At 36.3% G+C, this 22,400-nt stretch overlaps 1 long non-coding RNA gene across 1 annotated transcript in view; it reads right to left on the minus strand.

Annotated features, from left to right (window-relative positions):
- LOC308187607 overlaps positions 1-22,400 on the minus strand; it is a 73,524-nt gene that overhangs the window by 45,504 nt on the left and 5,620 nt on the right. The gene's annotated exons all lie outside the window — the stretch shown is intronic.

Below are 22,400 nucleotides of genomic sequence, written 5' to 3' on the forward strand. Positions count from 1 at the left end.
ACGAGGCATCATTTTTGTACTGTTGCACATCTGTCTACCAATTAAGTATAATTGTCTGAATTGACTGTACATCCTGAATGATCCAAAACAACATTTAACAGGTCAAATGGGGATGAAAGGATTTCTTATAGTATAGCATCAACAATTTGCTATAGTGTCCAGATAACCCAGTGGTGGCATTCCAAGACCTCTTCCATAAATAAATAAATAAATAATTAAATTAAATGATGAACTTTCTATCTGGAAATCAAGGAAATTCAGTAACAATATAGATATGTCAGGTTATTTGAGCTTTCATGCATATATAATCAATGTGTAACCATTTTGTGTATTTCATTGACTATATTCAGTGATAGCCCTGTAATTAATAGGATTTTTCTCCAAGAGGGCACGAGACATATGAACCATCTAATTAGATAAATTTCCTATTACCTACAAAAGTAATTAAGGCAAACTAATTGTTTTCTTGAGAACATTGTCCAGATTTGCAAAAGTAAGCTGTCTCATAATATCAGAACAACCATTATTAATAACTATGTATCTATTATTTGAGCAGAGCAGAAAGAATCATGGGCTAAAAGGAATAAAATTAATTCCTATTCTAGGCAGTTGTGATTATTCCTATCTACTTTTGGCTGAAGATTGAAGGACCTTAGTTAATATCTGCTATAATCATTAGAAAGATACAAAGCCAATTGAGCCTTAAATGTAAATCCAATTTTGACCAAACTGGGACTTTTTTTTTCCCCTATAAACTAAAAAAGAAGGAATTAACTTTTACACTTAAAAAAAAAAAAAGAGAGAGAGAGAGAGAGACAACTGTAGACCTTTCATTGAAGAAACGAAGTAGATTGCTTTTTTACTGCATTCTTAGGTATGAAGACAAGAAGAAAGAAGCAGCATGAAACATTTATTGAAAAAGGAATATTCTGTTATTCATCTATTGTTTCTCTATGTCTAGAATTAAGGGGTAAATTTAAGAAAAAGATTTTTGGTCAGTCCCTTATACCACTATAGGAACTGTCCATACAACAAGAGCATAGGTTTGTACTTCATAAGTACATGAGTACATGTTCTAGAAAATGGAACAAGGCTTTAGGTAACAAGACTCAACACAAGACTTGCAAGTATGATCCACCTGTCCATACGGATAGTTAAGATGGACAAAAAAAAGTTGTTTTAGAGTAAAAGGGTACAAATAAGAAGGTCATCGTGCCCACTGTTAGGAATGTCCCCGTCATTGCCAGGGTTTTTCTTACCATAAGAGCACCCCAGGAGTTGAGGCACCCACATCTCATGCGGTAGGGGTGCAACAGAGCAACTGCATGACTGGAAAGTTTATTACTGGTCTTTGAAGCAATTGTTAAAATGAAAGTTGAAATTCCATTTATACTTTTGCAATGTTTATACTTATAGTAATATTATAGAGATGGTGAGTGTACAAATGCTGCAGAAACAATTATGTAGACAAATGTTTGCTTTTCTTACAGATTTTATTTAAAAATATCACTAAAAATAATAAGCATGGAGTAATTTGACTTCATATCTAACAATTCAAGTAGTTTATATACATTTTTCTAATTTAGCTTAATTTAATCAGCTTCCTAATTTTCTCTGGCTATTTAGGGTTGATGATTAGAACAACTATTATTATTATTATTATTTTTTTAAATCAGGGAGATATTCTAATGGATATATGTTATTGATCAATTAAAAATTTTAGTCTAAACGCTGCAGGTTGCAGTGGGCTATAGGGCCAGAATAGAGAAGTGACATTTTGAAAAAATCCCCTGAGACAATACAAATGATTGAAAAAAATTCTGATTAATTGTGACTTAAAAGTACTGAGATAAGATAAGAAAAATCTCCATATAAAAACCGATAAGCTAACTTATTTCTGTTTGCAAAGGAGATCTGAGAGAAGGATTAGAACAAAGTTGCACTCTGCCTCTAGAAGAATTAAAAATCTTGTTAAAGTATCTTATCTGAGTAAAATTTTCCAGATGAAAAGAAGTTGTGATGCAAATTGACTTTTTGTTACATGGACATTATCCAGTGTGATTGTGGTGGTGCACTATATAACAAAGGACTGGCTCTCAGCTAAGGTACTAGCTTGTAGATGAGCAATCAGCATAAAAACTAGTTTTTTTTTGCAGTTACTGTGTACAGATAAATGCTCATAACATCCTCTCACTGTCCCTAATTAAGCCATTAGTAGATATTGGCAGAATTCTTCATTCATGTAAATGTACACCTTTCTTAATGGAAAAGAGGAATGATCCCACAAAAGCAGAATCAACAGTACTGTTTTTTATTACTTGCAATTATATCATTCTATTAGTAATTGCCTGCTCATTAGATCTTACCTACAAAGTGTTAACTTCAAATTCAGTAAAGAATGCATTTTTTGTCTGATAATTAGTTTTTTTCTTAATGACTGAACATAGAGAATGACTTTTCTCTTTTCTTTCTAGTATGATCTGAGGTGAGATTTTGTTTCCTTAATGTATAGCTTAAAATCTCCAGACATGGAACTAATACAAGTGTTATCAAATTTGTGTTGATCTGTACAAAGAAGGATAAAATAATTGAAGCCATAATAAGGAATGAAACAGGGTGCCTGATCAGACACACTTAAGCCTTCCTACTCTGAAGAAAAAGCTTGTCGTAAGGTATGTGAACACTCCTATATTGGCTGGAGTTACAGCTCTCTTACTGACCACCTTTATCTAATATTGAGGATAAGACCTGCTGGGAGCAGAATATGTGTGTGTAGAATGCATGGAATATTTGTCTTAGTGCCTCAAGGTTATGAAAGAATTTGCAAGTAAGAGCTTATTTGCACAATAGACTAAAAATGAAAGCAATTTTTTGCTCCATTAATGACAGACATAAGAACAGTAGAAATAAGAAGTAGTGTACCTGTTAGAATGTTGTCCTCAGTGAATAGTTTTGCTTGTGATTTTTTATCATCTTTCTATGCTGTGCCTGACAATTGTGTGAGGTTTGTTTGATAGTTGGAAAATACTTTAGTATAATAGCAATAATAATGCCACAAAACTGACTAGATCATATTAATCATAACTGACTAAATTCCTATAATTAGGGATTAATTTTCAATCAAGAAACCAGGTTTTGAGATAGTAGGGATTTTCTCAAAACAAAATAGAAACAAAATATTGAGATGAATCTCATTACAGGTCCAAAATTATTTTTTCTTGGGGATCCTTTCTTTTCTAGTAGAATACTCTCAAAAGCCGAAAGAGGTACACATGATCAATCACAAAAGGATTCCATAAAGGAATGAGTTATCCCTCTGATATCAGAAACTTTAGTTTTGAATTTTACCTATTCCAGCATACAGTCAATATGGCAACTGTGTGCTCCATTCTTTTCAATTATTTGCGAATTCACTCCAAACTGGCAAAAATATTGATCAGCTGGAACAGTCACAAAATCCTGATGCTGGGGCTATTCAATAAATGGCAAGCATCTTCTTTTGGTTTTAATCTTCCTTCACTTTCTTTCTAAGTGTGTAAGTGGAATACTTGTGTTGGATGGAAGAATGATAAACAGAATTTAACATACCATTTTTTTTCTCAATTAGAAAAGTTGTGTTCTTTAGTTGATCCGAAACAAAGCACTTACACGTTCATTTCTATGTGTTGGTTGTTTTTTTGTTGTTGTTATTTGTTTTGGGGTTTTGTTTTCCCAGAAAAATAAAGAAAAATAAAAATTATTTACATAACATGAATAGCTTATAAAAAGACATCAGTTAGAAATTTGACTGTACCTTTTAGAAATTTATTATTAAGATTTTAAAAACATCAAAAATGTTTCAATTCTGTTTATCATTAGGTAAACATCTTTGTTGCTCAGCAGCTTTATTGTTTATGGGTAAGGTCTATTTATCAATGCTCATCTATCAACAAAGAGTCATGCTCTGTAACTGAGATGTTAGGCTCTGCCAGAAAGCAACTTCCTAGATAAAATCAGAAATAATAGTGTAGCAGACAACAAAGAAGAGACAAAGAAGTGATTTGAACATGGTTAATTTATTTTTTTCTTTCTTTGGTAATGCATAAGAAAACAAAGATGAAGTATTTTACTCCCTGTGAAGGGAGTTGTTTGTGTTACTAACTAAAGAAAATTTTTTCATTGCAACATTTTCTGACTTTTTTGGTTTCTTCTTCCAAAGCACCAGATAGTTAGACATTTCCTTTTGATGGAGTCTGCTACATCCTCCAGAAAGTGAAAATAATTTTGCAATTTTATTGTTATTCTAATCCAAGTACAACCTTAATCATTAAAAGCAAAGTAATGCAATAATGCACTTGCATCAGATGTCACATAAATTCAGAAGTCCTAGTCACACTTCAGTCACCAGTGACTACCAGTATAAGCTTGTGTAAGCTGTTTTCTGGACAATTTTATAAGAAAAACACATGCACTGGTAAAGATAATAATTCACAACTGGAGTTGGTATAATGAAGAGTCAAGATATAGTATCTTCATGCCACAGCCAGCTTTGCAGAAAAATTCTCTAAATTAATATTCTAACGGGGAAAAAAAAAAAAAAACAAAACCACATGAAAGTGAGGTCTGAGAAAGAAAAAAATATTTAGTTTTCTTTTTTTTTTTTTTTTTTCCAGAAGAAGAAAGTGTTTTTGTTACTACCTGATAAAAGAGGCCCTTAAAGGGAACATTTTGTGATGCATAACCAACCATATGGTTATTCACAATTTGGAAGGATGAACATTTAATACCTGACCTGAATCAGTTATTTAAGAACAATTCAGCTGGAGCAGAGGTATATGCATGCAGCAATTAATTTTTCCCTTACTGTGAAAGGGAAGGAGAACAAGCCCCCATACCACACATCTCTCACTGCATAACAGAAGTATTTTTATCAATGCCTTTTAGACAATTGGTCTAAGGCATCTACAGGATTAAATAAAATATAATGGAGAGTGGAGTAAGGTTGTAAAACACTCTGACCACTCTATTCTGAAATCTTTCTGAAAAGATTCTGAAATCTTTTTTAAAAATAATGATAAAAACAGAAACAGTTGGGTCACTTTTTCTAGATGAGGTTCCCTTTGGAAATATATCTTTAGTACTTGACATGTGGGGAATACAACACTTCTGTCATTGTAAAATAAAAGCAATTTTTTGTTTAACCAAGTGTTCAATAACAGGTTTGTTCAAACCTGCATATGGCTATCTGGATTTCTTTGTCTTTAACAGAACACAGAAAATTGCATCACTGTTAAAAACAGACTATGCATTGTTTCTTTGGCATATAATAATGTGAAATGTAACATCATAAAATGATGAAAAATGATAATTAGAGTACAATTGTATAATATATCCATGTTTGCTTTGCTTTAGAAATTGCCCCCCAAATCATATTTATACTAGGTTGCCTAAATGATAGCAGTCAGTACTGCAGTTAAATCTGGAATATTGAAATATTAAAATATTATTTTATTTTTGAAACTGTTCTAATAGTTTTGACACAGATTTCTGCATTTAGTGCTCTAATTTTCAGATATTGTTTTTTGAACAGTCCCATATTAGAGAACCATAGAATGGATAGGTTGGAACAGACCTCTGGACATCATCTAGTCCAACCCCCCCTGCTCAAGCAGGGACATCTAGAGCATGTTGCACAGGATCCAGGCGGATTTTGAATATCTCCAAAGAATGAGACTCCACAGTCTCTCTGGGCAGCCTGTTCCAGTGCTCTGTCACCCTCACAGTAAAAAAGTTTTTCCTCATATTCAAATGGAACTTCCTGTGTTTCAGTTTCACAGAATCACAGAATCGTCTAGGTTGGAAGAGACCTCCAAGATCATCTAGTCCAACCTCTGTCCTGACACTAACAAGACCTCCACTAAACCAGTTTGTGCCTGTTGCTTTTCATCCTATTGATGGACACTACCAAAAAGAGTTGAGCCCCATCATCTTGACACCTTCCCTTAAGATACTTACATACATTGATAAGATCTCCTCTCAGCCTTCTCTTTGTCAGGCTAAACGGGCCCAGCTCTCTCAGCCTTTCCTCATCAGAGACATGCTCCAGTCCCCTATGCATCTTCAAAGCCCTCTGTTGGACTCTCTCCACTATGTCTATGTCTCTCTTGTACTGGGGAGCCTGAACTCGACACAATACTCCAGGTGTGACCTCACCAGGGCAGAATAGAGTGGGAGGATCCCCTCTCTTGACCTGTTGTCAAAGCTCGTCCTAATGCCAGGATACCATTAGTCTTCTTGGCCACAAGGGCACACTGCTGGCTCATGATTAACTTTTGTCCACCAGGACTCCCAGGTCCTTCTCTGCAGAGCTGCTTTCCAGCAGCTCAACCCTCAACCGATAATATTGCTTAATTGGTTTAATCTCAGGTTTTAGTGAATCAAGTCATGAATAACCAGTGCTTGAATTTTCTTTTGCATCTAATGCTATTCTCATGCATAACAATAACTCATCAGTTTTCTAACTCCAAATCTGATCCTACTAAAGTGAATACTTAATTAGGAAAGCATCATGTTATTAGCAACACTACATGATGTTGTTTAACAAAGATATTAGTTGACTGTCACCTGAAAACAGCACCCATTACCATATGCTGTTCCAGCTGTACTTATAAAATTTACACCAAATGACTTCCAAATGGATGTTTCAGAGTGATCTGGTATACATTGTTTTGTCAAACCATGAACCAGAAAGCCCTGGGACATGATTTAAAAGGACAACATATAGTAAAATATTTGAGGCTCACAAGAACTTCCAGATCTTACAGTTTAGATTTAAAGCATTTTTATACCTATCTCTAATCTACAGTCTTTCCTGCTGCTTACAGTAAAAGTTAAGTTGTTCCTAACATCCGAAGAAAACTGTAACATTTCAGTTAGACTACAGTTAGATATTAGTTATTACTGACTTGATGCTATTTGCATGCCATTTTTCCCTCAACAGCTATACAGGTATAGAGAAAGATCAGAGAAAAATATTTTTGAAGACTGCCTGAGATAACTTTAGGCAAAATTACAAACTCCAGAGGAGTGCGGGCTAAGTTCTTAGATGAACTTTAGAAGTAGGACTCTCAGGGGAAAAACAAACAAACAAACAACAACAACAACAACAAATACAATGTCTACAAACATAAATCTTAGCAAGAGATGATGAATGCTTCCTCACTCTGGGGTTTTACTATTTCTTTTTAACTTTCCTGAAGTTTCATTACACATACATGGTCATACACACATTGACCATGAGCCAGCAGTGTGCCCTGGTGGCCAAGAAGGCCAATGGGATCCTGGCATGCATTAAAAGGAGCGTGGCCAGCAGGTCAAGGGAGGTGATCCTCCCCCTCTACTCTTCCCTGATCAGGCCTCACCTGGAGTACTGTGTCCAGTTCTGGGCTCCCGCATACAAAAAAGACAGGGATCTCCTGGAAAGAGTCCAGCGTAGGGCCACAAAGATGATACGGGGCCTGGAACATCTTCCCTATGAAGAAAGGCTGAGAGACCTGAGTCTGTTCAGCCTTGAGAAAAAAAGACTGAGAGGGGATCTTATCAGTGTTTACAAATATCTTAAGTGTGTGAGACAGAGGGATATGGCCAACCTCTTTGCAGTGGTTTGTGCGGATAGACAAGGGGCAATGGTCAAAAAATGGAGCACAGGAAGTTCCGCACCAACATGCGAAAGAACTTCTTCATGGTGAGGGTGACGGAGCACTGGAACAGGCTGCCCAGGGAGTTTGTGGAGTCTCCTTCTCTGAAGATATTCAAGGCCCATCTGGATGCCTACCTGGGCAACCTGCTCTAGGGAACATGCTTTGGCAGGGGGGTTGGACCCAATGATCTCTTGAGGTTCCTTCTGACCCCTACAGTTCTGTGATTCTGTAATACTGTGCTAGGCTGTGTGAAAGTCTCAGTGTTTCTACATTTTCAGAATGTATAAAGAGGGTTTATGAATTGAGACAGATATATAGCAGAAATAAATTGTAGAAAATGGTGAACATTCTAATTGGTCTGTATTTTACTCCAAAGTTAAGTGCATAGCAATAAACAGAAAAGAGTGAAAGTTATAACAAACTGAAAGATAATCACTGAGGTCCAGTGTCTTTTATGTATACATTTAAAATACCTAGGTAACAGAGGCAAGCTTTTTTCGTAGACTTGTGAAGACAGGCGATTTAACCTGTCTGTTCAAGAAAATGGATTGATTTGCTGACTATAAAAAAGTCACTTGAGTTAGGCAGACAGGTAGTTTTATTTTGTAAAAGATTTCAATACTTGGGCAGTTTCTCTTATTAAAAATTCCAAAACTGCCTGTAACTTTCATATAGTCATAGAATCATAGAGTCATAGAATGGCTTGGTTTGGAAAAGAACTTAAAGATCATCTAGTTCTAACATCTCTGCCAGGACAGGGATGCTGCCCACTAGATCAGGTTGCACAGGGACTCATCCCTTACCCTGAACACCTCCAGGGGTGGGGTATCCACAGCTTTTTTGGGCAACCTTTCCAGTGCCTCACCACCCCCTGAAGAATTTCCTCCTAACATCTAATCTAAATCTCCCCTCTTTCAGTTTAAAACCAGTCCCCCTTGTCCTATTATTGTCAGACAGAGAAATAAGTTGCTCTTCATCTTTTTTTATAAGCCCCCTTTAAGTATTGAAAGACTGCAATGAGGTCTCCCCACAGGGCTTTATTTTCTCCAGGCTGAGCATCCCGCATTCTCTCAGCCTTTCTTCAGAAGTGTTCCAGCCCTCTGATCATCTTTGTGGCTCTCCTCTATACCCACTCTAACAGATCCACATTCTTCTTGTGCTGGGGGCCCAAATGTGGATGCAGGACTCCAAGTGGGGCCTCACAAGGGCAGATCAGAGGGGGACAATCGCCTACCTTGGTTGATGCAGCCCAGGATGCAGTTGGTCTTCTGGGCAGCAAGTGCAGACTGCTAGCTCATGTTAAGCTTTTTGTCCACCAGAACCCCCAAGTCCTTCTCTGCAGGGCTGCTCTCAATGAGTTCTCCCCGTCTGTCCTCTTGGCTGGGATTGCCCCGACCCAAGTGCAGCACCTAGCACTTGGACTTGTTGAACCTCATTAGGTTCACATGGGCCCACTTTTCTAGCTTGTTCAAGTCCCTTTGGATGGCATCCCTTCCTTCTGTTGTATCAACTGCACCACTCAGCTTGGTGTCATCTGCAAACTTGCTGAGGGTGCACCTGATTCCACTTTGTATGTTGTGATTTTTTTGGAGCATCAGTTAGAACAGGTTGTTCTAGGGCCATGAAGCTCAGTATATTGAAGATCATTGGAGCTTATAAATCCAGTCTGTCTGTCAGTATTTGTATTAACTGATAAAGGAACCAAGAAAATTAATTATTTCACCAATAGTGTTTCAAATAGCTCTAGGCCCATAACAACAAGGCCTGCAGAAACATGACTAATTGTACCCCTGTGAAATTCTCGTATCAAGGATTCAACATGCAGAAACATTAAAATGGGATGAGTTTAGTACTACCAACTTGTATTCCAGCATAAATTATGATAGAACAAGAAACAGAAGCATAGCTTTATGACCTGTAACAGGTTGATTATCTTCCCTTTCTCACTAAATTCCTTCCTGTCTTCAAATAATACTAGATTAATAAAGTGAAATGTATGTGTCAAACATTTAGGCAGATGAGTCGTCTCCTTCAAAAAAGTTGTAGGCTGAATTAAGTGGATGAATGTCTTGAAGCTGATTCAAATTCAATCCTTCAACACAAATTTGCTAATGCAATCCCTCTATTTTATGGTAAAATCCTAGTGTACCTGTAAGAAATGCTGAAATTCTCCCTAAAGCATAATAATGATAAAGTACCAGGGACAATTTTATTTCTTCATGACAATTCTGTACTTTCAACAATTTCTGTTATATCCAACAGGAGTTTGACCTTATTTTTATGTTTGATAATTCTGTTTGTTTGCTTTGCTGTAGTGGTCCTCTATACATCAGTTTATCTATTATCTCACAAAGAGAGACTTCCCTTTGATCAGCTACTAGTAAATTCATTCTGGATGCAAAGTTAAGCTTGTTCCTCATGATCTCAGGAGTCTGGAGATTTACAGTAATTAATGTTAGATGATTAGCAACAAGCTTCTTATTTTTAACTCTCACATTGAGTAAATGACTTTCATTAAAAACTCTAAACACGGTCGCTGTGTAGCACTTAAGTACCTTTTCACATTTAAGCAGGTTAGAATGTCTAAGCCAGTGAACTTAAATCAAATGAATATTTATGTTTTACTGAGGGGGCTGATTATTCACCAGGTTCAGATATGTTCATGTTGAAACTGTTATCTATAATCAGCCTATAATGCTATGCAATTAATATTGATTCTGTAGATGAGTATCTTAACATTCAATATTTTGCTAAATACAATATTTCTAAACAGGATTTTGCCAAAGAAAATCTGTTTGATTAGTGAGGAAATAAACTGCAAGACAGATGTTGAATCAGTTTTGATTAAATGATCATGCATTGTTTGGCTGGTTGAATATTGAAAAAGAAAAAAAAAATATATATATCAAATATATGACAACTCGTCGATCACACATACATTTCCCAGACAAACTCTTAGTTTATAGCTGGACAGGATTTACTTAAAAATGGAGTAGTCTCTATTGACTATAATAGTTTTAAAAAACAGACCTAAATTGTAATGTCCTATAGCATCATTCAAAAAATCTTAATATTTAATACACTCTAAAATGCAGAGTTCAACCTTTTCCATAATTTTATATCTAGTCCCTTCTCAGCTTTTCTGTGTGGGTTACCACCCCTCATAAAGCAAGACAGACCCACTGAACAAAACTGTTGAATAGTGGAAAAATTATTGTCCAAAAATGGATGTGGCAAAAAAATTTACATTCTGATACTGTTGTGGTTTAACCCGGCTGGCAGCTAAACACCACACAGCCGTTCGCTCACCCTCCCCCCTCCCTCTCTGGGATGGGGGGAGAGAAACGGGAAAGTGAAGCCTGTGAGTTGAGATAAAGACAGTTTATTAAGACAGGAAAATAATAATAACAATAATAATAATAATAGTGATAATGGTAATAGTATTAACAATAATAATGTGTAAGAAAACAAGTGATGCACAATGCAATTGCTCACCACCCGCTGACCGATGCCCAGCCTATTCCCGAGCAGCCGGCCCCCCCACCCCGGCCAGCCACCCCTATATATTGTTTAGCATGACGTCAGATGGTATGGAATACCCCTTTGGCCAGTTTGGGTCAGCTGTCCTGGGTCTGTCCCCTCCCAGCTCCTGCTGCACCCCCAGCCTGCTCGCTGGCAGGACAGAGCAAGAAGCCGAAAAGTCCTTGGCCTGGTGTAAACACTGCTCTGCAACAATTAAAACATCAGCATGTTATCAGCGCTCTTCTCATCCTAATCCAAAACATAGCACCCTACCAGCTACTATGAGCTACTTAACTCTGTCCTAACTGGAACCAGGACAGATACAAACCTTCTCTTGCAAACTGACATAAGAATATGAGGCAGAGCAACATCAGCCTATTGTCAGTATAATTAGAATAATGAAAACGTGAAATACAAATGTAACTGTATTCCATTATAATCCTTATAATGAACTCATAATTTGTCTCATCCTCATTGAGCAGCATAAAATATTTAGGGAGATTAGAAGAGAAATTAACAACTCAGAGCTATATTTTATATTGTTGAGTTGGATTGGCATGAAATTTGGAAACCCTTTACTGTCACAGGCACCATGAAATTGCACTCATCAACCTTGTTTTTAATGCTTAATGCTGGTATTATATGATGTGTAAATAAATTAGTGTGCAAGTAATGAAAATATCTTGTTAAAGTTTCTGTAGCCTTAATCATTAGTTATAATAATAATATAGTAATTATGGGAAAGTTAGAACATTTGAAGTTAATGTATTAGTTCAGTGTAAAAAAAAAAAAAAAGTAAAATTCAATTTTTAAGAAACACTATCAGTTTCAAATAATATCCATCTACTGTTCATGGAATAGCTTTGTGTTTAAGTAAATAAAAAAAATAAGTAATAAAGTAATTTATAATAAATTAAATAATGAATTAATTTAAAAATATTATTTATTTAAAATTAAATAAAGTAATAACTTAAGTAATAAAGTAATATTTAAAATAAGAAAAAATAAGTAATAAAAATTTTGCTTTACTTCAACACACCAAATTAATTCCTTCCAGAATTTATTATCTGTAAGAATAAGCTCAAATACATCTGGATGATAAAATTACAGAAATTGAGGCTGAAATTTAAGAGATTTTTTACTCCTTCCCCTTTTGCAAAGGTAGGGTCTATGTCACATCTGAACATGTGACCCCTTTGCAACCTGCTCTTAGGAACTGGAACTGAGGGAGTTGCCACAGCTTTCCAACCAGCCACTGCAGTACTTTACAGTCCTCAGAATTATACACTCATTCCTGATGGCTAGCACAAACATTACGTTCCTTGATTTAAACTCATTTTTCTGAACTGCAATGAGTTTTGAGAACGGAATAAACTCCTTAAAGGCAATGTTTTACCTATATGAACAACACCATTGTCTTTTCCTTTCCTCAGTCTAAATATATTTAAATATTTTAGGACCTTTCATTGTCCTTTTCAGGACCTCTGAAAAGCCTCTTGCTCTCCTTGGAACTCTCTTCAGTCGAATCACTCCTTTTAAATTGCATTGCCCCACATGGGAAATGCTAAGGATTTATCAGTAAAAGAATAACATAAACTGTTTAATACTCACCCAAGGATAGTGTTTGCTGACTAATGCTGTAACTTGTTACCCTAGAGACTCTTGTTCCCTGAATACAGTTAGCTGTTCTGAAGTACCCTGTCTTATGTGTTTACTATCAGTAGTATTAATGTTTACAAGAAGCAATGTGGTTCAGACTTGAATTTCCATTTTATTTACAATAGGTTTCTCTCTCTTTTTTTGTGGAAATGTGCAGCCAAAACAGCATCCACTCCTTTTCCAAGGAGTTCCTTTGGAACTTATTAGAGGACATTAAATTTTCTTTACCCTTTTAAAGCAGCAAATCTATGTAAGTATGGTAGTCTAAGAAGACAAAAATTTCCTTTAATTTCAAAGGATATGTACAATATAGTAAACAGGTAGAATGTTGGAAAGAAGACAAATTACATCAATTTCTGTAGAACATTATTACTTTATTCTTATTGCTTCTTTCCAAAGTTGTAGTGTTGCTGGAAATTTTATGTCATGCTTTGTGAATTTTTTCCTGTTCTGAACAGTGGATATATTAGCTGAAACCAGTCCTTTTTATTTATTTATTTTTTTTCTACTATGAATTTTAGCTGTTTTAATACAAATTCAAAACAATTGTCTTCTGTCTTAGCCTTTAATTCTGAATGAAAACTCCAAAGATTTAAAGTCAAAATTTGAATGTGCCCCCTTTTAAAATACTAAACAAGGCATAGAACAATAACGAAACATTATCTTCATTGGATAGATACGTACTCAAATTAATTCAAACACTGTTTATTTAAATAAATACATAAAATGAAAAGAAAGAAAAAGAAAAAAGAAAGGTCCCAGAGACAACATACTAAGTTTCTCTTCATAGTGGATAAGGCATGAAATCTCAGAGAAAAGTTTAAAGTGGAGACACTGACTGGACTAACAAGTTACAATAACTTTACTATAAAAAATTCCAGAGCTCATTAAGCTGAAATAGCAGCTAAAATAAGAAAACCTCTGCCATTTACATTCAAGGGATGGGAATGACTCAGCTGTCTCTATAGCAAATGCATCTTCTTCATTTCTTTACAAACTAAACAAACACAGATTCGTATCTGTGGAAACATGGTATAGGAGATATCATTTCTTAAATTAATTCACGGGGACAGGAAGAGGGGGTCCCATGTAGCTACTTTTACAGCCAGTAGTGTAAGCAGTGCAACAATTAAGTTTTTTGGAGCAGTGAAAGAGAGCTATGCAGAAGATGCAGTAGCCAGTTCCTCAGGGATTGCAGCTGATTGTCACCTGACTAATTGAAATTCCTCTGCAATGCCAGCTGCTGTTAGACTACCATGGAGCCGGCCATCATCTGCCCTCCTTACTCTAGCATATACTGTACCTGTTAGTTTAAATGCACATTAAGAAAGTTCTTGTAAAACATCCCAACAGCACCGACAGGATTCAGCGCACTGGAGTCACAACTGGCATCAGTCTGTCAGTCTTGTTGGGGATGCCTGGTGCACATAGTACTGGCTGTCTGCCCTGTGATTCAGGGGTTCACTGTCATTGTGCAGTCTTCATTTTAGCTGCAAGTGGTTTATTTAATCTTATTGAAAGATGCAAAATAGATATATTTATATATGTAAAATACAAATGAAACACGATAAGTGTTTTACACAAATGAGTTCCACATATTTGTTTATAAATGTCACACAAGTTGATACAGTCGAGGACTCCACCCTAGAAAACAGTGAAAATTTGAAAAGGGGATTGCAAATGAGTTATCATCATCACAGGCTAGAAATTTGTCTTCTGTTTCTTTTCTTTTTTTCCTTTTCCTTTTTCCTCTTCCCTTTTCCTTTACCTTTTTTTTTCTTTTTTTTTCCCTTTTTTTTTTTTAAAATCCTTTTTCATTTTAATGGCTACATGCCCTAGCTTGTTATATTATATAAAAAAGAAGACATATTTTGTCTGTTTCATACTCTGTTCACTTCAAGATGTTAACTGAGACAGCAAGAAGCATGTAACTCTCAGCACCTTCCAAGCTCTAACTCTTCACATTGACCCCAAGAAATAGGCAAGAATTCCTATTTTCAGAGCTGAGCTCTGCGATATTCTTGGGAATGGCATTTTATTTGAAACATCTAAATTTCATGAAAATTAGTATTGAAATGTTAGTAAATGTTAGTAACGTTTCATTTCAAGCATCTGTAAATAAAAGATGCTTGAAATACAAAAATATAAAAATAAATATATAAAAGGTCCTTGAATATAAAAATATTGGCAATGATGTCAAACCATATTGGATTACAAAGCTATAATTTAAGTTAGTTAATAAAAATTGTGAACCAGGATATTCCAATGCAAAGTCTGAAAAAGTAACTAAAAAAAAAAAAGTTCTTTGAATACAAGTTTTAGTGTCAAAAATGTTTTTGTATTAAAAATGTTATCAATTTAAAATATCAGGAATACAGAAGAAATTAATGGGAGTAAGGATAACAGAATTGAAATTTACATAATCCAGTATCGCAAAATAATCTAGAGCATGCATCCAAATTTTAGACAGCAGAAGGCAGAGTCCAAATTCAATATCTACTGCCAGAAGAAGGAAGAAAGGAGGCCTCTCCTTTATGGACAATGCCCTAACAACCAGATTTGGGCATAAAGAAAGGGAATACAGATTACTCATTATTTGAGCAAACATATTTAAAGATTCATATGACCACAGAGAAGAAATAAGCAAAGAATGATTTCCTAAAATCATGCTTAGGGCATTATTTTAGAAATTATGAAACCTTTCGTCTAGTCCTAGGATCATTCTAGGTGATATATCCATCAGTAAATGGGCACTGGATATAGGTACATATATTTTGAAACTGTGACAAAACTCAGGTCTTCACTTTCACAAATGAATATTGGCTAGAAACCTTCTCATCTCTGCTTTCTGTGTCTCATTTTATATATTTTTCTGGTATTTATTTATTTTCAGATATTGACCTCATTTGTTCCAAAGGAGTTACAGTGACAGAGACTTTAAAACTTTGCAAGGAAATCTTATGTTCTTGAAGACTGAACACCTTCAACATTGATAGTCTTCTCTTTTGTGTAATGCAAAATTATTTCCTTTCCCTATCTCTTTTTTTTTTTTCCTTCTCTCCTTGCTTCCTTCCTTTCTTTCTTTCTTTCTTTCTGGATTGATGAATTCTTATATATATATATGTGTGTGTGTGTGAGATGCTTGTCGTATTTCTCAACAGCATGATACTGTTGACTCATGACCTAAATTCTTTTCTGAAGAATCACCACCAAGACAGTTATTTCCTTTCCTGTATTTATGCAGTCAGCACTTCCTGAGGACATCTGTGAGCTGTGAACCGTGCCCTGTGGACCACCTGACAGTAAATTACATGTTGTAATGGTCAGAATACCAATGCCAAAGTCCTTCTTGGATCTCCACATGAATAGTAGCATTTTTTGAACTTCTCTATATCAACATTGAATTGAATTTTAGTGACAGTATCATTCTGGTCTTGATATTTTGCTGTGTAACATGATTTGCAAAAGTATGAGAAAGTGAGGCACAGTGAGATTTTCTGGTGATATATAGCATATCCAGAAAATGAATAACATGTTTCAAGTTCCATTTTGTTCTTCTTACTTTTCTAATAGCCCAATTTCCATCCTGCAACAAAAATGTGTGATTTTATGGGTTCAGATTAAGAGAGAAGACTAATGCAACACCAGTCCCCAGTAGTGGTTAATGCACTGTTCTGAACTGTATAACATGTATAATTCAATAACGTTTTCAACTCCTGAATTTATTTCCTGTTTTATTTACCATGAAATCATCGCAGTTCACTGATGAAGTACTAAGTGGTCCAGAATTTGGGACAGGCTCTCTGCTCAGTGAAATGTGCCTGCATTTCCCAGCTTATGATCACAAGTCCAAAACAGGACCATAACCATGTTCTGACTCCATGGTAGTACCCAATTCTACTGCAAGGGAAAATCATGAACAGAAAGAGGCTGGTGGGACCTCAGAGTATTCCAGAAGGTATGTTGCTCTACATACCTACTCCACGGTCTGAACACAACCACCACAAACAATCCAGTCTTTTATTTCTATCATCTTTTCAGCATATGGTACTGATTATCTCCTTCTCCACTCTTCCACACATTCAAAAAGCCAGAAGCCTTTCCTTCTTCATGAATTCATTCACTCAAACTTCAGCTTTATGGCCAGAACCACTTGTGATAAAATTGGTAGCACAGTAGGGAATACAAGACTAACACTAAAAGAAACCATAATTAAGTTTTCACACACATACAAAAATACAACAAAAATACAACCTCTCTGTCAAGATAGAGGTTATAACATGGGGCCCTAACTGTGTAAACATAAGGTCATAACAGAAGCTCTGAAAATAAGGCACAGGTGATACCAGGAACCTGGGGATATAACTGCAAATCAGAAACAACAAATCACTGGTCACCAAAGAAATGTGACCTTGAAAGCTTGACAGAACTGGTTTATGGTGTAACAAAGAGAGCAAAAACCATGCATGCAACATACGTACATCATCCCACATATGCTGCAAAACAAAGGTGATAACAAAGAAAATGACTCTCACAATCCCTATAAGAAGAGGGAGGAATGAAAAAAAAAAAAAGAAAAAAAAGAAAAAAAAAAGAAAGAGGAAATTCTCTAACATTATTTCTGGTTTAAGGATGCTATGAACAATCAATACCACTACATAACTGCAGCAATTCTTCAACTTCCTTTGTTATAAAAAAAAATTGCTTTTTCAGCTGTGTTCACTGTATTTTGCTAAAGCAGTCATATGTAGTCTGATTTTTTACAATATAACTGGTTAAGCACACAAGTTTTGAAAAGATGTGTGTTGTCTGCTCCTGTTTTCCCACATGACAAAGTGATTGATGCTGTAACACTGAGCCAGAATGAATTTGGATGCTGCCATGTAGCTAGATAGACAGAGAAATAGATATTCCCATATATATTTTATTTATTTACTGGAATGTAAGCTCACTTCTCTATAACAGATCTTCATTGATCTAACAGAGCTAGAGGAATTTTTTAAATCATAGAAACAGAGAATCATAGAACGGTTTGGGTTGGAACTTAAAGATCACGTTATTTCAACCCCTCTGCCATGGGCAGGGACAACTTCCACTAGACGAGGTTGCTCAAAGCCCCATCCAACCTGGCCTTGAACCTTGAACTTCCAGGGATGGGGCATCCACAACTCCTCTGGGCAGCCTGTGCCAGTGCCTCACCACCGTCTGAGTAAGTAATTTCTGGATAGTGGCTTAGCAACTACATCCGCCAATTCCCTCAAAACCTGCGGATGCATCACATTGGGTCCCATGGACTTGTGCACCTTTAGGTTCCTTAGTGTACTGGGTCTGGCTGGGATGGAGTTAACTTTCCCTGCAGCCAATACCATGCTGTGCTCTGCACCTGTAGCTAGAACAGCACTGGTATCACACCAGAATTTTGTCTATTGCTGAGCAGTGCTGGCACTGCATCAGGACTCACTCCAAACCCCTCAGAGCCAGCAGGATGGGGGAGGGCAAGAGGTGGGGAGGGGACATCACCAGGGCAGCTGACCTAAACCAGCCCAAGGGATATTCCATGCCATACGATGTCACATTCAGCAATAAAAGGTGGAAAAGGGGAAGGAGTGGGGAGGGGCAGGCTCTTGTTATGAAAACGTCTGTCCTCCCAAACAACAGCTTTGTGTATTGAGGCCCTGCTTCAGGGACGTGGTCAAGCATCATTCATGGATGGGAAGTAGAGTAATTTATTTCTTCTCTCTCTGTGCTTCCACACGGCCTTTGCTTGTCACCCCGTCTTGTACCCTTCCCCACCCCCCACCCCCACCCCCCTTTTCCCTTTATCTAAATTATTTAATTTTCCCTTAATAATAATTTTACCTTAATAATTATTTTCCTTTAATTAAATTATCCTTATCTCAACCCGTGAGTTGTTTGTTTTCCTTTTCTTCTTCTTTTCTTTCCTTTTCTGAGGAGGGGGAGTGAGAGAGTGGTTGTGGTGGAGGTCAGATGCCTAGCAAGGTAAAACCACCACACTTAGATGGTCTTGAACCTGATCTTCTCCTATACTGAGTAGTTCATCATTCTCCTGGTCTCTTCCTTTGCCTTCTGGGAGTTGGGCTATGTGGCTAGAGCACTTTCTGGCAAAGAATGAGGCCAAAAGTCATTGAGTACCTCAGTCTTCTCCATATTCTGGGTAACCAGGTCTCCTGTTTCCTTCCAGAAAGGACCCACAATTTCCCTAACCTTCCTTTATTGATGTGCTTATAGAAGCCTTTCTTATTATCCTTGATGTCTCTGGCCAAATTTTATTCTAATAGGGCTTTGACTTTCCTAACCTGATCTCTGGCTGCTTGGACAATTTATCTGTATTCATCCCAGGCTACCTGTCCTTGCTTCCATCCTCTCTAGGCCTCCTTTTTCTGCTTGAGTTTGTCCAGAGGCAAATGCTGTAGACAAGGGGAGAAAATGCAAAGTAGGTACTTTAAAGATAATCAATATAATCAATAAATATCAATAGAAAGTATTGTTAATACAGTTTATTCAATATTAAACAACTCAGTACATATCTTCTATCTTCTTTTATGGTTGTGAACTAACAAAACTTGTTGGAAAATGCGAATTGCTAGCATATTGAAAATTCACATTACTAAAGACAATTTTGAAGATTAATATGTTCCTAAGAATAAGAAATTGCTCTTGCTGTATGGGTATTAATTTGATATATATCATTATCAGGTCCAAAAACTTCAATAAGAGATGATAATAAAACCTGAAATGACTAACTTGATGGAACTCATTCTTTGTGAAATATGGCTCTTGCTGCTTATAAAATACTTGTGCAAGACTTTGCTACTGTAAAGTAGGGTCATGTGTGTTTTCAGTGATAAATTTGGAATCCCTCATCTGCCTTCTCAGGGTACTGGTTTTGGCTTGCATAAAGTTAATTTTCTTCACAGTGGCTGAAGTGGTTCTATGCTTTGGATTTATGATGGAATCAGTGTTAATAACACACCAGTGATTTAGCTGTTGCTGAGCAGTGCTTGCACAGAGCCAAGGTCTTCTCTGTGTCTCACACTGCCCTGCTAGTGATGGAGCTGGGAGGTGCGCAAGCTGGGAGGGGGCACAACTAACTGATCAAAGGGATGTTCCATGCCATGTGACATATACTCAGCAATAAAATCTGGGTGGAAAGAAGGAAGAGGGGGGATGTTTGGAGTGATGGTGTTTGTCTTCCCAAGTAACCGTTGCACACGGTGAGCCCTGTTTTCCTATAAATGGCTGAATATCTGCGTCCTGATGGGAAGTAGAGAATGAATTCCTTGATTTGCTTTGTTTGTGTGTGTGGCTTTTGCTTTACCTATTAAACTGCATTTATCTTCCCCATCTTACTGGGGGAGAGGGAGTGAACAGCTGTGTGCTGCTGAGCTGCCTACCAGGGTTAAACCCCAACACACTGAAAAACATAAGACAGTATTTTTATAAATCTGGTATACTTATGTTAGTAAGATAGATAGGTACTCTTTGATAAGGACATAACATTTCTAATATAAATAAACATTCTACTGTAAACAATCTGCATAAACATGCATATGTATTTATATGCACATGTAAAATAGTGGACATATGCAAGATAATGCTCAGAAGTAATGAGAGACTTTTGTTCCTTACCTCCTTTTTTTCTCCCTACAGTCCTGTGTTTCTCAGAATACCAACAATTATGCAGAAAATGCTAGTACAAGCAGTTTTGTACAAGCAATGAGCATAAATTTTTGCAAGGGAATGAAACATAAGTTTTTTAAAAAAAAGTGTTATTGAAATGTATTGGAATATATTGCAGAAAACAGCAATGCAAACAAGTAGTAAAATGCTTGTTTCAACTAACAAAGTTATAGTTATCTGAAGGAACAATTTCACTGTAGGATGGAAAAGTCATTGATCCCAGAACAAGACACTTCTTCCTTTGGCATCAGCTATGAAGCAGCAGCAAAACTAATTTGTTCATACCCAAGTGATGGAAGAAAGAAATCTTGTGTATGATAAATCAGTAACATGCCAGCACTTTTTGGACTACAAACATCCAAACGAAGTCAGCAACCTTTGAACCAATCCTGATTAGGCTGGGAAGTGATTAGAACACATACTTCAGTAAATGAGTAATCCGATGATGATAACTCCTTTTCTCTATTTTATTATTTGAGTGTATTTGGACCCCAGCAAAACACATCCTGGATGATAACAGTGTTTCTGAAGAACCTGATAATCAAAATACACATGCTATATCAAATGCTACTTTGATTGCTAAAGTAGCTTTAAAACTCCAGCCTATGTAGGAAGTTATTTTATCAGCCAATGAAGGTCACACATTAGAAATACACTGTCTCCATCCCAAACCTCATGCTGCCTGGACTGTGGACTGTAACGCACAACCACTTCTAACAGAGAGGTGTCCATCACCTCTCTGAGCTTTATAGTTTCTGTGTGATTTGCCCTGTACTTAATATTTCCCATACATCTTATCTCATATACATGTGGCTACACTAGCACAGCTTTCAAGTGATTTATATTTGGGTTTTATTATTGTACTTGTAATTCGTGTATGAAGTGGATGAAGCACTCAAAAAGGGACATACCTGTTTGAGATGCTGTGTTTTACAAAACTATTTTCTATCTGAAAATCCATGTTTCATTTTTTGGAATCAAAATAATTCTTGAGGGCTCATATAAACAGATACTTATGTGAAAGCTACTGAAATGTTCTTAACTTTGCGTATTTTCATTTCTGCAAATGCATTCATAGAAACTAATATGTTCAGATTTACCCAAGGCTTTGGCAGAGTTTAGGTAACAACAGCAGTATATGTGATCCTATAATATGATCTATGAAAAATATGCTGTATCAGTCTGAAGATCCTGAGTTGTTTTCTATTCAGAAAAACAAACAAAAACTCCATACTTTGACCCTTAGCAAGAGCTAAACCAGAACTGATAAAAACCTTAGAGTACGAACTGTTTTGTAACATAAAAATCGTATTATTTGAGCCTGTCTATTCTGGTGACTGGATTACATTGTCAGAAAGAAAAGCTCTGCAACCTCCCTATATATCACAGTCTTAACTTCACTAACTCGACTTTAGTGTCATAATAATGGCAGCAGAGAAATACAAATCATATGGAGGCAACTTTCATTAAACTCTCACAATAATATAAAATAAAATTTAAGTACTAATTGGAAAGAATATTACAAAAAAAAAAAAAAAAAAAAAAAAAACAAACACACAACTATTTCTGGGCTGAACAACCAGAACTGCTGCTGCCAATTGCACAATGAAGTTAAGATAAACAGCAGAACTCTTTCATTATTTGGATGGGAGAGAGGAAAGAACTAATGTCTTATCTAATGCTTAAGACCACTTACAGTTTAAAATGAGCCCTGTCAGATAAGTGATTTGAATAAAATAGTGTACACTTGAAAATAAAATGGACAATTTCACAAGTCTTCTTGGATATAGCAAATTGTGAAGTTGGAGAACTGTAGAAATGCATGCTAGCCTTATGAGA

Source organism: Anser brachyrhynchus, assembly GCF_964034855.1.
Source record: "Anser brachyrhynchus genome assembly, chromosome: 1".
Taxonomy (NCBI): Eukaryota; Metazoa; Chordata; class Aves; order Anseriformes; family Anatidae; genus Anser; species Anser brachyrhynchus.